The following is an 18226-nucleotide window of genomic DNA, read 5'->3' on the forward strand; positions in this document are numbered from 1 at the left end:
TGTTTAGTCTTTATGTCATTTAATTCTGCTCTGATATTGTTGATTTCCTTCCTTCTACTCGCTCTGGGTTTCGTTTGTTGTTGTTCTTCTAGTTCTTGTAGCTGTAGGGTTAGATTTTTTATTAGAGATTCTTTTATCCTTTTCAGGTAAGCCTATATTGCTATGAACTTTCTTCTCAGGACTGCTTTTGCTGTGTCCCATTGGTTTTGGGTGTTGTGTGTTTGTTATCATTAGTTTGTAGAAACCTCTTGATTTGTTCCTTGATGTCATTGTTAACCCATTCATTATTTAATATGTTATTCAATTTCCATGAGTTTGAATGTCTTTGTGTTTTTTCCTTGAGATTGATCTATAGTTTCAAAGCGTTGTGGTCTGAGAATGTACTTGATATAATTTCAATTTTCTTGAATTTGTTGAGGCTTGTTTTGTGTCCTACCATGTGGTCTATCTTTGAAATTGTCCCATGTGCTTTTGAAAAAAATGTATTTTTTGCTTCTTTGGGGTGAAAATTTCTATATATATATCAATTAAGTCCACTTGATCCAGTGTGTTGCTCAGTGCCTCAATATCCTTGGTGTTCCTTTGCTTCAGAGACCTGTCTATTGTTGATAACGAGTATCAAAATCCCCTACTATGATTGTGTTGCTGTTGATATTCTTCTTGTAGTCTTCTAGTATTTTCCTTGTATATTTGGGTGCTCCTATGTTGGATGCATATATGTATACCAGGGTTGTATCTTCTTGATGGATTGTTCCCTTAAGTATTATGAAATGTCCTTCTTTGTCTCTTTTTATCGCCTTTGCTGTGAAATCTGTTTTGTCTGATACAAATATTGCTACCCTAGCTTTCTTTTCATGTCTATTTGCCTGGAATACTTTCTTTCATCCCTTCACTTGCAGTCTGTGTAAATTTTTGGTTTTGAGGTGTGTCTGTTGATGGCAGCATATATGTCGGTCCTGTTTTCATATCCATTCCACTACCCTGTGTCTTTTGATGGAGCATTTAACCCATTTACATTTAAGATTATTATTGACAGATATTTATTCATTTCCTTTTGTACCTGTGCTCCTCTCCATCTCTCTTTTTCTTCTTTTTCTTAAAGCATTTCCTTTAGCGTCTCTTGCAATGCAGGTTTGGTGGAGATGCATTCTTTTAGTCTTCCTTTGTCTGGGAAACTCCTTATTTCACCTTCCATTTTGAAAGAGAGCCTTGCTGGGTAGGATAGTCTTGGATGTAGGCCCCTGTTTTTCATTTCTTGGAATATTTTTTGCCATTCCATTCTGTCTTGTAGTGTTTCTGTTGAGAAACCAGCTGATAGCCTTATTGGACTCCCTTGTATGTTATTTGTGGTTTTTCTCTTGCTGCTTTTAGGATTCTCTCTTTGTCTTTATGTGTTGCCATTTTAATTATGATATGCCTTGGAGTGGGCCTTTTTGGGTTCATCTTCATTGGGACCCTCTGTGCTTATTGGACTTGCATGACATTTTCTCTCATCAAGTTAGAAAAATTTTCTGTTATTACTTTCAATCAGGTTTTCTATCCCTTGCTTCTCTTCTTCTCCTTCTTGTATCCCTATGATTCTATGGTTGTTTCATTTCATGTCATTTTGCAGTTCTCTTAAACCCTCTTCATTCTTTTTAAGTCTTTTTTCCTTTTGTTGTATTGTCTGGGAATTTTTTTTTTTTACGTTGTCGTCTGAATCACTGATCTGATTCTCTGCTTCATTTAGCCTGCTTTTGATTGATTCTACTGTGTTCTTCAGTTCAGTAACTGTACTCTTCATTTCTTCCTCTTTCTTAGTGATAGTTTCTATGTCCTTCTTTATGCTGGTGTAGTTCTTAGTAAGTTCCTTGTAGTTTACCTGGAATTCTTTGTAGCTTCCCTGAAGTTCTTTGTAATTCCCCTGGAGCTTGTTGTAGTTTTTCTCTGAGTTTGTCCAGTTCATTGAGCTTCCTTATAACCATTCTTTTGAATTCCATGTCTGATAGTTTGCTTACATCTGTTTCATCTATCTCTCTTTCTGAGGATTCCTCTTTTCCTTTCATTGGGAGGTTGTTTCTGTGCCCCCCCCCCATATTGGATGCTTCTTCTTTGTTTTTATTATATTTGTCTGCTTTAATTTCCCACCTTCATGGTATGAGATTCTGTATAGGAGACCTGGAGGGTTCAGTGGTCCAATCTCTTTGATCTCCTGAGCCTGATGGGTCTTGGGATGCATGCCCTTTATGCCATTTTTTAAAGCTGTCTGGTTGTATTTTAGTTACTCTTTGGTGGATCCTTCCTTCTGGCTAGTTGATTGAGAGTCACTCTGCCCACCTTGTTTTGAGTTCTTTTGTGGAGATGCTGTTAAAACATAAACACACAATCCAAGCAAGAAACCTACACCCTCCAAAATATACCCCCCAATCACACTATTAGCAGCAAATGAGCCAGTATTAATATAGATGTAAAGAAGTTAAGACTATATACTATATGAAAAACTGATGAGTTGTTTTAACTGAAAGAGAGATGATTTTTGAGAGGGAAGATGGTAGAATAATAGTAGTAGCAAGTAGGATCAAAACTATGCAACACAGGCAGTAGTATTTATATTGTGTGTTGAAAAGGGGAGGGAAGAATGCAGAATGAAGTGAGAAAGTGGAAGTGTATAGTATTAGGTTTATATAACAGTTATATGCTATACATTTAGTGTGAGAGGCCTAAAACAGACAAACAAACAAAAATCGAAGAAGAAGAATAGGAGGGAGAGAAGTAATAAACAGATTAAAGAAGACTTTTCCCCCAGTACAACCTTTGGGCAGTGTCCTTTTCTGGATCTGCCCTTTGTCAAAATTCCATGGGTTTCAAGTCTTCTTTTCTGGTTGGCTGACTATGAGGAGACCTAGCTGGATTTTGATGCTGCTATTCTCTCACTCATGGGCCTGCCATAGCTCTCTGCTGTGAGCCACACTGAGTTGAGTCTCTCGCCATTGGTCCTACGGCACCGTCCAGCACTCCTCAGGCTTGTCTAGCAATGCTCTTCTGCTGGCAAGCCAGTGAGCAAGCTCCTAGTCCTTGCCCAGCCTTGGGTCTGTCTCCACTCCTCCTTCAAAAATAGTTTCTGTGTTGCCTCCAAGCTGCATCCCTGGTTGGCAGCACTGTATTGTGCGCCTGTGCATACTGCTTGCCTGTCTGAGGTCCCAACCGAGTCTGCATTTCTGCCACAGCTTTCCCGTATGGGGCCCTTCTCCACAGCTCAGTTCTGCTTCTGTTTGGTGGAGCCTTGGTGCAAGCGCCCAGGCTGCAGGGTTGCCAGCCCAGGGAGTCTCCACCTAGACTCAATTCATACAGTTTCTCACCGTCCGGGCTGTTCACTTTCTTCTGATGCTTCCAGCTGTCTCAACCAAACCTTCTTGCTGACTCCCTCCGGGACTTTGCTGGCCAGGTCGCCTATGGCAGGGGTGTTTCTGAGCAGATCCTGACTAATGAGCCGGTCAGCATCTGCCCCTTTTGGGTGCGTTGCAGCAGAGGCACCAGGGTGGGAAGTCCAGCGACGCTGCTTGGAGAGTGCAGGCCAAGCTTTCTGCCCCCTTTTCCACCACTCCCACACTCCCATCTCTGTTCACACTATCTCAAATTCATACTCACTCACTCCACTCCGTGTTTGTGCTCCAAGACCTTCCATGATGGGAGCAAGCAGACAACACTCTACTATGCTGCCATCTTCTTCTCTCTATTTTGTTGCCTTTTTATGATTTTATTTACTGTGCAAAAATGTTTTAGTTTGATGCAATTCCATTTGTCTATTTTTTCTTTTTTCTCCTTTGCCTGAGGAGATATATCAAAAGATATTGCTACAAGACATGTCCAAGATTTTACTGCCTATATTTTCTTCTAGGATATTTATGGTTTTGAGTTTTACATTTAAATCTTTAATCCACTTTGAGTTTATTGTATGAGATGTAAGGACATAGTCTAGTTTCATATTTTTGCTTATATTTGGCCAGTTTCTCCAGCTCCGTTTATTTAATAGACTTTCTTTACTCCAACATATGTTCTTGCCTTCTTTGTCAAATATTAATTGACCATATAAACTTGGGTTTATTTCTGTGCTCTCTACTCTGTTCCATCTATTTATATGTCTGTTTTTATGCCAGTACCATGCTGTTTTGATTCCTATGGCCTTTAACATAGTTCAATATCAGGTATGATAAGTTCTCCAACTTTGTTCTTCTTTCTCAATATTTCTGAGGCTTTCCGGGTTTTTTGGTGGTTCCATATACATTTCTGAATTATTTGTTCTAATTCTTCAAAATATGTCATTGGTATTTTGACAGAGATTGTGTTGAATCTCTAACTTGCTTTGACTAGTATGGACATTTTAATAATATTAATTCTTCCTGTTCATGAACACAGTATATGCTTCCATTTATTTGTATCATTTTAAATTTGTTTCTTCGGTGTCTTATAGTTTTCCAAGTACAGGTCTTTTACATCCTTGGTTAAATTTATTCCTAGGCATTTGATTCATTTTGAAGCAGATTTGAATGGAATTTTTTACTTAATTTTTTGTTTCTGATAATTCATTATTGGTGAATGAGTATAAAAATGTAACTGTTGGCCTCCCCAACTACTGCCCTGTCCTGAACACCCGCCTGGCACAGAGGAACGCCGCTTCCTGCCCACCAACCCGCCAGCGCAGGGGAATGCCCCCAGACAGCGCACCCGTCTGCCCGCCAGCATAAAAGAATGCACCCTGCCCACCCGCTGGCATAGGTAAATGTCCCCCGGCCTTTGTGCACACCCACCTGCCACCCTGGACAACCTGTTAGCTGGCAGGCAAAAGCTCATTAGCCATGCTTAACCTGGGCTGCAGCTGAAATAGGGTGAAGGGAACTAGAGGAGCTTTGGAAAACTTTGAGTTCTGTTTCTGGAGAAAGAGCTAGGGGAGCAGGAGACTAAAACCCAGGGAAAATTCAACCCCAGTATTACATGAGAAATCTCATAAGCAGACTACTCCCCTCCAAGAAGCATCAGCAGGAGGCAGCTGAACAACTGTCTGAAGTGGGCAGAGTGACTCTCAGTCAGCTAATTTAAAGGAAAGACCCACCAAAGAGCAACACAACAACAACCAAAACAAAAATAATACCAGAGAGTCCAAATAAAAGACATAAAGGACATCCCAAGAGCATCACGTTAAGGAGATCGAAGAATCTGCACTATTGAATCACACAGGATTCCTACCACAGAGGTCACACCACAAAGTCAGAAAACAACAGCAGATCAATCTAAGAAGCAGAAACAAACAAGGATACCTATAATGGAGAGGCAAAAAAACAACACCTCACCAAAAGGAAAGGAGGGCTTCCCAGAAGGAGGGATAGATGAAATAGAAAACTATCAGACATGGAATTCAAAACAATGGTAATGAGGAAGCTCAATGAACTCAACAACCTCAAAGAAAACTACAACAAACTCTGGAAGAACTATAAAGAACTCCAGGGAAACTACAAAGAACTCTGGAGAAGCTACAAGGAACTTACTGAGAACTACATCAGAATGAAAAAAGATATAGAAACTATTAATAAGAACCAGGAAGAAACGGAGAATAAAATTAATGAACTGAAGAACACAGTAGAAGCAATGAAAATCAGGCTAAATGAAGCAGATGATCGGATCAGTGAGTTAGAGGCCAAGGTAGAAAAAATTTCTCAGAAAATGCAACAAAATGAAAAAAGGCTAAAAAGGGATGAAAAGGATTTAAGAGAACTGCAGGACAACATAACACACAATAATATCCATATCATAGTGATACTATAAGGAGACGAAGTTGAGGGAGGAAGGAATAGAAAATTTGATTGAAAAAGTAATGACACAAAAATTCCTGAACATGAAGAGAGAAATCATCTCATAAGTACAGGAAACACAGAGGGTCCCAATGAAGATGAATCCAAGGAGGCCCACTCCAAAGCACATCCTAATTAAGATGGCAACATTCAAAGACAAAGAGAGAATCATAAAGGCAGCAAGAGAAAAACAGAAAATAACATATAAGGGAGCTCCAATAAACCTATCAGCTGATTTCTCAACAGAAACACTATAAGACAGAAGGGAATGGCAAAAAATATTCCAAGCAGTGATAAATGAAGACCTACAACCAAGACTACCCTACCCAGCAAGGCTCTCTTTCAAAATGGAAGGTGAAATAAGGAGTTTCCCAGACAAAGGACAGCTAAAAGAATGCATCTCCACCAAACCAGCACTGCAAGAGATGCTAAAGGGAATCCTTAAAAAAAAAAAAGAAAAAGAAAGAGGAAGAGGAACAGAGGTACAAAGGGAAATGAATAAATATCTATCAATGACAACCTTAAATGTAAATGGATTAAATGCTCCATTAAAAGACATAGGGTAGTGGAATGGATATGAAAACATGACCCATATATATGCTGTCTACAAGAGACATACATCAAAACCAAAGATTTACACAGACTGCAAGTGAAGGGATGGAAGAAAGTATTCTAAGCAAATGAACATGAAAAAAAAGCTGAGGTAGCAATAGTTATATCAGACAAAACAGATTTCACAGCAAAGACCATAAAAAGAGACAAGGAATGACATTTCATAATACTTAAGGGAACAATCCATCAAGAAGATATAATCCTGGTATACATATATGCACCCAACATAGGAGCACCCAAATATATAAGGAAAATACTAAAAGTACTAGAGGATATCAACAGCAACACACTCATAGTAGGGGACTTTAACATCCATTTGTCAACAATAGACAGGTCTTTGAAGCAAAGAAACACCAAGAATATTGAGGCATTGAACAACACTCTAGATCAAATGTACTAAGTTGATATATATAGAACTTTACACCCCAAATAAGCAAAATATACATTATTTTCATGTGTACATGGGATATTTTCAAAGATAGACCACATGGTATAACACAAAATGAACCTCAACAAATTCAAGAAAACTGAAATTATGTAAAGCATCATCTCAGATCACAATGCCTTGAAAATCAACATCAATCTCAAGGGAAAGCCTCAAAGACATTCAAACTCATGGAGAATGAAAAACATGCTGTTATATAGTGAATGGGTTAACAATGACATCAAGGAACAAATCAAGAAGATTTTGGAAACTAATGATAATTAACACACAACAACCAAAAACCTATGCGACACAGCAAAAGCAGTCCTGAGAAGAAAGTTCATAGTAATACACATTTATCTAAAAAGGATAGAAAAATATCTAATAAAAAATCTAACCCTACAGCTACAAGAACTAGAAGAACAACAACAAACAAAACCCAGAGCAAGTAGAAGGAAAAAAATCATCAATATCAGAGCAGAATTAAATGACATTGAAACTAAACAAACAATTCAGAAGATCAATAAAAACTGAAGCTGGTTCTTTGAAAATATAAGCAAAATTGGTAAGCCTTTAGCCAGGATAATCAAGAAAGAAAGAGAGAGGACCCAAATAAACAAAATCAGAAATGAAAGAGGAGAAATCACAACTGATATCACAGAAATAAAAAGGGTTGTAGAAATCACTACAAACAACAGGATGGCAAGAAACTTGACAATGTATATGAAACGCACAAATTTCTAGATACCTATAATCTTCCAAAACTGAATCAAGAAGAAGCAAAAAGCCTGAACAGACCAATAACAAAGCGTGAAATTCAAGCAATAATCAAAAAACTTCCCTCACACAAAAGCCCTGGACCAGATGGTTTCACAGGCAAATTTTACAAAACATTTAGGGAAGAACTAACTCCTATCCTTCTCAAACTATTTCAAAAAATCCAAGAAGATGGAAGACTCCCAAACTCTTTCTATGAGGCCAGTATTACTCTAATTCCAAAACCAGATCAAGACACAACAAAGAAAGAAAACTACAGGCTAATATCGCTGATGAACATACATGCTAAAATCCTCAGCAAAATGTTGGCAAACCAGATCCAGCAACACATTAAAAAGATCATATTCCACGATCAAGTGGAATTCATTCTAGGGATACAAGGGTGGTTTAATATTTGCAAATCAATAAACATAATACACCACATAAACAAAGTGAAAGTTAAAAATCACATGATCATATCAATAGATGCTAAGAGGCACTTGATAAAGTACAACACCCATTTATGATGAAAACACTCAGCAAAATGGGAATAGAGGGAGCATGCCTCAACATAATAAAGGCCATATATGAGAAACCTGAAGCGAACATCATACTCAACGGACAAAAACTGAAAGCATTTCCCTTGAGATCAGGAACAAGACAAGGATATCCACTCTCTCCATTTTTATTCAACATAGTGCTGGAAGTTCTAGCCACAGCAATCAGACAAGAAAAAGAAATAAAAGGCATCCAAAATAAGAAAGAATGTAAAATTGTCACTATTTGCAGATGACATGATAGTATACATAAAAAGCCCTATAGACTCCACTAAAAAACTACTCAGCATAGTAAGTGAGTTTGGCAAAATAGCAGGATACAAAGTCAATATACAGAAATCGAAGGCATTTCTGTACAACAACAATAAAATGTCAGAGATAGAAACTAGAAAAAAAAATCCCATTTATTATAGCAACAAGAAAAATAAAGTACCTCAGAATAAACTTAACCAAAGAGATATAAGACCTGTACTTGGAAAACTATAGAACACTGAAGAAAAAAATTAAGGAAGATACAAATAAATGTAAGCAAATACCATGTTCATGGATGGAAAGAATCAACGTCATTAAAATGTGCATACCACCCAAAGCAATTTACAGATTCAACTCAATCCTTATTAAAATACAAATGACATATTTCATAGACTAGAACAAATACTTTAAAAATTAAATGGAACCAAAAAAAGACCCCGAATAGCCACAGCAATCTTGAGACAGAAGAACACAGCAGGAGGAATCACAATACCAAACATCAAACTATACTACAAAGTCACTGTGTTCAAAACAGTCTGGTACTGGATAAGAACAGACATATAGATCAATGGAACAGAATAGAGAACCCAGAAATAAACCCAGGTTTATATGGTCAACTAATATTCAACAAAGGGGGAAGGAGCATAAAATGGAGTGAGATGAGCTTCTTCAATAAATGATGTGGGAGAACTCGACAGGAACATGCAAAAAAATAAAATTAGACCACCAACTCACACCACACACCAGAATAAACTCAAGATGGATCAAAGACTTAAATGCAAGCCGTGACACCATAAAAGTCTTAGAGGAAAACGTAGGCAGAAAAATTTCAGATATCCCATGTAGCAATATTTTCACTGATGCATCTCCTAATGCAAGGGAAATAAAAGGAATAATAAACAAATGGGACTACATCAAACTAAAGATTCTGCTCAGCAAAAGAAAACATCAGCAAGATGAAAAGGAAACCAACCATATGGGAAAACATATTTGCCAATTATACCTCAGACAAAGGATTGATCTCAAAAATATATAAAGAACTTATATATCTCAACATCAAGAAGACAGACAGCCCAATTAAAAAATGGGCAAAGGACCTGAACAAACACTTCTCCAAGGAGGATACACAGAGGGTCCATAGACACATGAAAGAATATGCAACATCACTAGCCATCAGAGAGATGCAAATAAAAACCACAATGAGATATAACTTTACACCTGTCAGAATGGCCATCATCCACAAATCAACAAACAACAAGTGCTGGCGAGGATGTGGAGAATTGGGAACCCTAGTGCTCTTTTGGTGGGAATGCAGACTGGTGCAGCCACTATGGAAAACTGTATGAAATTACCTCAAAAAACTAAATATGAAACTGACTTTTGAACCAGTGATTCCACTGCTAGGATTATATCATAAGAATCCTGAAACCCCAATTCAAAGGAACTTATGCACCCCTATGTTTATAGAAGTGTTCTTTACAATAGCCAAATGCTGGAAACAGCCTAAGTGCCCATCTGTAGATGAGTGGATGAAAAAACTGTGGTACATTTACACAATGGAATACTATGCAGCAGATAGAAAGAAGGAACTCCTGCCATTTGCAACAACATGGATGGAACTAGAGAGAATTATGCTTAATGAAATAAGCCAGACAATGAAAGAAAAATACCATATGATATCACCTAATACAGGCAACTAATGAACAACAGAAATAAGTGAACAAAATTGAACAAGGAACAGTATAACAGCTATCGAGGGGAGGGGGGAGGGGAATGGAGGGAAGGGGAATAAGTAGGGTAAGGGTCTAGTCAAGGAACATCTATAAATGATTTGTGGACATGGAAAACAGGGTGGGGTATGACTGTTGAAGAAGGGGTAGGTTAGGTGAGGGGGAGCAATGGGGGAAAGTGGGACAACAGTAATTGAAAAACAATAATTAATAAAATAGAGAGAGTAGATAGAGAATAGAGAAAAATAAACGAAAACAAAAGTTGTTTGCTAAGAACTGAATTATGCCCTCCTCAAATTCCCTATGTTGAAGGCTTAACCCTGTTCTGACTGTATTTGGCCATAGGGCCTTTTAGGAGGTAATTTATGTTAAATGAGGTCATTAGGGTGTGGGTTTAATAACATAGGGCTGATGTCCTTATAAGAAGAAGAGCAAGCACACAGAATAAAGATTATTTCCTTTTCTTGTCTAATTGCTCTGGCTAGCCCAAGTGCAAAGTTGCATAGTAGTGGTAAAAGTGGACATTTTTGTCTTGTCCCTGAGCTTGGCAGGGGTACATTTCAGTCTTTCACCATTGAGGTTACCAGAGCTGAGACTCCACAGGACACACTTCATTGCTAAGACAAAGCGTTTCGGAGCTGAGGCTGTTTTCTCAAGAGTAACCACCAGTCTATGTTTGGATCCCGCCACCAGGCTCTGTTTCCTTTATTTTTCTCTCTTAACAAATTATTTTCTTGCCTAGTAATAAAGTTCAAGTTTTTTCATTAAGAGGACTTTCAAGATGGGAGCAGAGTAGGTGGGAGCTACACTCACCCCCTCTTAGACCCAAACTGGAATTACAGCTAAATTATACAACAAACATCCTGGATAAGCTACCAAAGACTAGCTGAAGAGAAGTCTTATAACCCAGGATTCACAGAGGAAGCCACATCACAACTGGTAGGAATGATGTAGATGTGTAAAGGCCTAGCCCCATTCCCAAGGGCAGTGGCTGAGATTCTGAAGGGATCTCTCAGCTTCAGGGGTTCCCCATGAGAATTGTGGGGTCAAAATCCCAAGATGGGCTCCCCAGAACAAAGCACCAAAGCTGGAAAGAGGCACCCATATAACATTTGGTTGTGAACAGCAGTCGGGGTTCTATTCAATAAATGGTGTTGGGAAAATTGGACAGATATCTGCACCAACAACAACAACAACAAAAAGGAAGCTAGATCACCTTCTTACAGGAATAAATTCAAAATGGATTAAAGAATTAAATGTAAGACTCAAAACCATAAAAATCCTAAAAGAAAACATAGCCAGTAAAATCTCAGACATTTTTCATAGCAATATTTTTTCTGATATATCTCCTCAGGCAAGGGAAACAAAAGAAAAATAAACAAATAGAATTAGGTCAAAATAAAAAGTTTTTACACAGCAAAGAAAACTATTAACGAAAAGAATCCACTGAATGGGAGAGCATATTCACAAGTGATAAATCTGATAAGGGGTTAATATCCAAAATTTATAAAGAACTTATACAACTCAACACCAAAAAAATAAACTAGTCATTTTTTAAATGGTCAAAGGACCTGAATAGATACTTCCCCAAAGAGGACATACAGATGGCCAATAGACATATGAAAAGATGCTCAATGTCATTAATCATCAGAGAAATGCAAATTAAAACCACAATGGCCTGGCTGCTGTGGCTCAGTGGATTGAGCGTTGGCCTTGAAACCAAGTGTCGCTGGTTCGATTCCCAGTCAGGGCACATGACTAGGTTGCACGTCAGGTCCCCAGTTGGGGGCGCGAGTGAGAGGCAATCACACAGTGATGTTTCTCTCCCTCTCTTTCTTCTTTCCCCTCTCTCTAAAAATAAATAAATAAACAAACAAATAAATAAATAATTTTTTTTAAAAACAAAAACCACAATGAGATATCTCACACCCGTCAGAATGGCTCTCATCAATAAATCAACAAACAAGTTTTGGTGAGGATGTGCAGTAAAGGGAACCTTCATGTACAGTTAGTAGGAATGCAGTATGGTGCGGCAACTATGGAAAACACTATGGAAGGTCTTTAAAAAATTAAAAATTAATCTGCCTTATGACACAGCAATTCCACTCTGGGTGCATATCTGAAGAAACCCAAAACACTAATTGCAAAGAATATATGCACCCTTTGGTTCATTGCAGCAGTATTTACAATAGCCAAGGTTTGGAGGCAGCCAAGTGTTCATCAAATATGAATGGATAAAAAGCCTTAGTACATTTACACAATAGAATACTACTCAGCCATAAACGAGAAGTAAATCTTACTTTTTTGACAGCATAGATGGACTTGGAGAGCATTTTGTTAAGTGAAATAAGTCCATCAGAGAAAGACGAGTACCATGTGATTCCACTCATATGTTGAATCTAATGAACAAAATTAATAAGCAAAATAGAGGCAGACTTGTAGATTGAGAGCAGATTATCAACTGTCAGAGGAGGTTGGGAGGCTGGGTGGTAGAGATTGTGGATGGATTGAGAAAAAAGAAAAAAGAGGGAGAGAAAAAAACTCAGGGACACAGACAACAGTGTGGTGATTGCCAGGGGAAGGGTGATGAGGAAAAGTGGAAGAGGGTTTAGGAGGGACAAATGATAATGGAAGGATACTTGACTTTGGGTGATGAACACACAATACAGTGTGCAGATGATGTGTTATGGAATTGTGTACCCTAAGCCTGTATAATTTTGTTAATCAATGTCACCCCAATAAATTCAATAAAAAGCAAAAAAAAAGAGCCCTGGCCACAAGACTCAGCTGGACATCATCCCGCAAAGTGAAAGGTTGCCAGTTTGATTCCTGATCAGAGAAAATCCCTGGGTTGTGGGTTCAGTTCCCCATGCATACAAGAGGCAGCCAATCGATATTTCTCACTTACATCGATGTTTCTTTCCTTCTCTTTCTTCCTCCCTTCCCTGCTCTCTAAAAAAATTAATTAATTAATCATTTTTTAAAAATCATATGATCTATTTAATTAATTGATTTTCTTGTGTTCAAACAACTTTGCATTCCCAGGATAAATCCCAACTGGTCATAGTGTATAGCTTTTTTACTATTCTGTCAGATTCCGTTTACTACTTGTTATGGACATAATGCTTATGTGTGCCCCCCATTCATATATTGAACCTCTAAACTGACAATGTGGTGTAGAGCCTTTGGGAACTAATTATGTTTAGATGAGGTCATGAGGGTAGGCTCCTCATAATTAGATTAGTGCCTTTATAAGAAGAAAAAGACAGAGACCTCTCTGTGTTGTGGTTTCTGCAGGAAAGGCAAGACAGAGTGAACAGGCTTGGAATTGGCCTGTTTGAATCATTTCAGTAAGCTCTTGGGCACAGGGCTGTCCCAAGTTGTCTGGTACCTGAATGACCAGGGCAGGAAAATGGTGACTCATTCAGGGAAATTTGAGAGCTCAATAAGGGAGCTGGTGGGACATGTGGATCTGGCCCCAGCAAGGGAGATGAATTGTAAAAGATATCAGTTAGCTAATGCTGCATAACAAACCACCTCATAACTCAGAAAGCATTCATTATTGCTCACAATACAGAATCAGTTGATAGTTTGTCTGGTCTTGGCTGGACTCACTGGATGTCGGAAAGAAGTGTGGGCTGGACAGGCAGCTCTGCCCATCTTGGCCTTTCACATACCCAGTGGCTGACTATCTGGAAGCTGATCTCAGGTGGCCTCAGCTGGGGTGACAACTTTCTGCTTCCCATGGCTGTCACCCTCCAGCTGGCTAGTCCCGATGTTTGCACATGGTGATCAGTGCTGAGAGCAGTGGAGTATGCCAGACTCTGAGGCTTGGATCCAACACACTTTTGACATTTCATTCTGTTGACCAAATAAGTGGCAAGGCTGACCCATATTCACAGGTCCGGACATTAACCACACCTCCATGGGAGGAACTGAAAGTCACACTACAGGGGGTATGGATGAGGAAAGCCTAACAAATGTGTAATCAATTTCTCACTGAACTTAGTGAGTCTGCACACCTATTTTATACATAAAGTTTTATCAAGACACAGCCATACCTCTCTGTTTACAGTCACCTCTGGCCACTTTCATGCTACTATAGCAGGTAAAGTACTTGTGACAGAGACTATAACTCACAAAGCACTTTACAAACGTTTGTTGGCCATGCTTCAGCACAAGGAGAGAATGACCAAAGGCACAGAGGCCTGTGGGATGCCTGGAATGGCACAGGGGGCAGCTGAACCAGGCCAGAGTTAGCCTGGCCACACTAGGAAGGAAATGCCGAGTTTGGGTAAGAGGCAGAAATCAGTGGCAACTCTAGTGCCCTACCCTTTCTTGGCTGTGTGACTCTGGGTGGGCCACCTGACCAACCTGAGCTAAGCACCTAGGCATCTTCAGGCTTCAGGGGGAGCACCTGTAAGCACCCTCCCCAAAACCTGACCAAGTGCATGCTCAGCAGAGTGCAATCCACCAGGGTCTCCAGAGCAACCAGGGCTGGAGTCCTTCAGGCTGTAGCCCCTCTCACCACCCTCTGCTCTACTGGGAGGGTGGATTCCTACATCGGCATCTGCGGGGAGATCGCCTTTCCTGTCTATGTTCTGCTAATAAAGAGAAACACACTTGGCGAGGTTAGACAAACAGTGGGAGTGATTGACACCACCACAGCCCTTGGCCCAGCCACGCAGCCAGCCAGCAAGCTGCTGAGAAAACACCATGCAGCTCCACATCCCTCAATGTTAGCTTTCAATTAGCCTCACGTTTTGCCCATTAGTCACACTCTGTCTATCAAGGCTAGTGGTGAGGAGCCTGCTCTCTCACAGCCAGCCTCTGTGGGGCAGCGCTGCAGGTCTCAGTATCCCTCAATGTGCCCTGGCTGGTCCCCATCATCCCACTGAGCTGTGAGGGTGGTTCCTCCCGTGATCCCACACTTGGAGCTCTGAGCCTACTTCTGTCTGGAGTCACGTTCAACCATCCTGAGACTTGAGTTGAGCTGGGCCAGAGCCTAAATTTGATAGCTTCCTTGACGTGTCCCATGTGCCTCTGATCAGATATCTACCTGGGACCCAGGAGGAAGCCAGACTGGAGATGGGCAGATGGCAATCTTGTTTCTGGGCAAAAGGCCCAGCACACCAACTTGGCCCATTTCTAAAATGCCTTAGCCCAGGGTGGGATGCCACATCTCCTGCCCCCTGCTGGGGAGGAAATGAAAGGATCCTGGGCTCTGCCCATCCTTCCCCTACCCCAATGGTCGCAATGGTCCCATGGCAGGGACAGAGAGGGTGTAAGCTCCAAACCCTGCACTTTTCCTGTCTTTCCGCAGGGGCTCCCCTCCACCTGCTCCTACCTCAGGTGTCATCTCTTCAGTTCCAGACCCTGGTCCTGTTTATGTTGCACAGCACTCACGCAGGGGCTGAGTGCAGGCTGTCCACAGTCATTTCCCAGGCCTCTTTGGAGGTGATACTCTGCAAATCCATGAGCAGGAATCAAGGGTAGTGAGAAAGAATGCAGGGAAAGATGTCCCAGAATTAAAATATTGGCTTCCCAGAGGGGTGGGAGCCTCATGGTGGCCTGATGTACCCTAGCAAGGTCCAGCTCCCCTCTGCGAAACACGTCTTTGAGCAGGTAGAAAAATTGAAGTTCAGTGTGGGCAAGCCAGTTGCCCAAAGTCCCTGGGGGTGGGCCAATATTCTTCCCAAGCCTCCATTCTGCTGTTCACTCACCAGTGGACTGGTTTTACAGGCTTTGTGGCCCTATTGGACCTTTTATCCCATGCCCTCTTGTTTGGTGACGCTGTTGACAGCTCAGACTCATACAATGCTGGGCCCTAGCCACCCACTGAGTGTGTTTGGCCAAGCCCCAGCTTTCTCAGACCTCAGTTTCCCCATCTGTCCATTGAGATCCTGGTGAGAGGGAGCTGAAAGGCTCCAGATGGGAAGGCCTCAAGCTGCCTGATTTCCCAAAAGGGCTCTCTTCTCTTTCCCCTTGGAGGGGAAATTACCCATTAATAAGAGAGAATTACAAATGCAGCGTCTGGCCCCACGCCCAAGGTCCTTGGGCAAGCAGGGAGGGAGGGAGTGTGCTGGAAGGGGAATTGAAAACAAATGCAGGGGTGTTTTCTTTGGTGAATCCATCGTCCACTCCCCACCCCTGACTTCTACCCCTGTCCCAAATTTGGACTTATACGGAAACAGATTCCATGCCTGGTCTTCCCATGAACTCTCTTAATTCAATTGAAGGGCCATTATCAGCACCGGGTGTAATGGGCTGTTTCCGTAGCCCGGGGAGGCCTGCAGAGGCAAAGGGTAGCTTCATCTCTCTCATCTGCAGGGGGACAATAGGGAGACGGCTGGGCTGAAGTCTCTGTCCTGGTACCCAGAGAACTGGAGGGGGACTATGCAGTTCCTTTGGGTGGGGGGCACCAGGCCCACAGGGACAGGAGGCAAAGGAACAAACAGCAGGTGAGTCTGGGGCTGAAAGGGACACCTAGAGTGGGGGTGGCCAGGGGTTCCATGGGACTTGGTGGGAAGTGCTGTCAGGGCCATGGATAGGAGGAGCCATCTGCCAATATGCAGGTGTCTGTCCCCCAGGAAATACCTTTGCCCATGCTCTATTCTTCACTTGGAATTCTGTCTCACCTACCCCATCTCTCTGCAAGGGCCCATCTGCTCATGCTTTGGTTGGGTTTATCACTACCTCCTCCAGGAAGCCTTTCAGGAACCCATCCAAAAACTCCCACTTCTGCCCTCATGGCACTGTGACCGTGAGTGGCCCCATCCCTCACAGTCTGATGGCTCTGGAAGTACAGAACCAGGGCAGGGCCTGACTCAATATAGGATCCTGGAAGGAGAGACTGAGGTACATAGAGAAATGAGGGGACTGGATGGTTCCTCTTAATGGAAGGGGTGCTCCTGTCTGGGGTGCCTTCTCCCAGATGGACAAACATGGAGCGGGTTCTATCCGCAGCCCCTCAGCCTCTCCTGAGTCCTTATCTAAAGAAGGGTAATCATAACCTCAAAGGCTCAGAGTGGTGAGAACACGGTGAGAATATGAGCACAGTGTTCAGCTGGACAACTGGAGCACCTACTAAGGAATGCTTTGTTTCTGTTCAATGCTTTGTTTCTGCAGAACAGGGTCCTACTCCTTCCATGCGGACCAGCAGGAGGGACAAATTGACCCAAGCACCAACTCCATGGTAGTCCCTCCAGAAGGGCAAGATTGGTCCAAACCCTGTGGGGAGCAAGGCCAGGGTTGAGGAGAAGACAGGAACCCCTGCAGAAACACGTCCCCTTACCCCAACGAAGACCATTGCCTCCTGGTCTAAGAAGGGGGAAGCCTGGTGAAATTAGCGGTGATGGACAGCTCAGGCTTCAGAACACAAACCCAGTGGGGGTCTTTATCCTGAACCAGATCCAGAGCTGAAGCTCCCAGTAGCTAGGGGTAATGCCCAAAAGTCAAGATGGGTTGACGGGTGGAAGAAGTGCAGCACCAGGCCTGATATACACTGGGCAGGTACAGAAGGGAGGCAGCCACCCCAGTGCCCACCAGGCTCCAGCATCTGTGGACATCTCTCTGGTTTTTCACACAAAATGACTTGAGCTCAATAAACAGTCTGCATCCCCAGCCTCCTTGAAACCAAGCAGGGCTGCAGGACTAGTTTTGGCCCAAGGTCTGTGGGCAGAGCAAGGGGTCTCACTGCCAGGCTGGAGCAGAGAAAAGCTAGGTTCTACCTCTCCGCAGTGGCCACAGGTGTCACTGTAGAATGGTGGAGATACCAGCAGCCTGGGGTTCTGATTTCTTTTTGTGGAGTGCAGAGTCCCAACTGACTTTTGCAAGATGGAGTGTGTGTGTGAGAAATAGCCTTCAGCATATTAAGTTTAAAAATCAAATTATTTGTTTTTGTAGCAGAACCTGACTTATCCTAATTCATGCCAAGGACTGGGTGGGTACCAGAAATGGGAGGTAATGAAAAACAACTACAATGCGTGTCACTGGAGTGCTGTCAGGGGCGAAGGGCTTGGGCAGGAGGTAGGGTGAAATCCATATTAGAGATTGGAAAAACAATGACCC

The sequence above is a fragment of the Furipterus horrens genome, unplaced genomic scaffold (genome assembly GCF_987537825.1).
Source record: "Furipterus horrens unplaced genomic scaffold, mFurHor1.1.pri manual_scaffold_4, whole genome shotgun sequence".
Lineage (NCBI taxonomy): Eukaryota > Metazoa > Chordata > Mammalia > Chiroptera > Furipteridae > Furipterus > Furipterus horrens.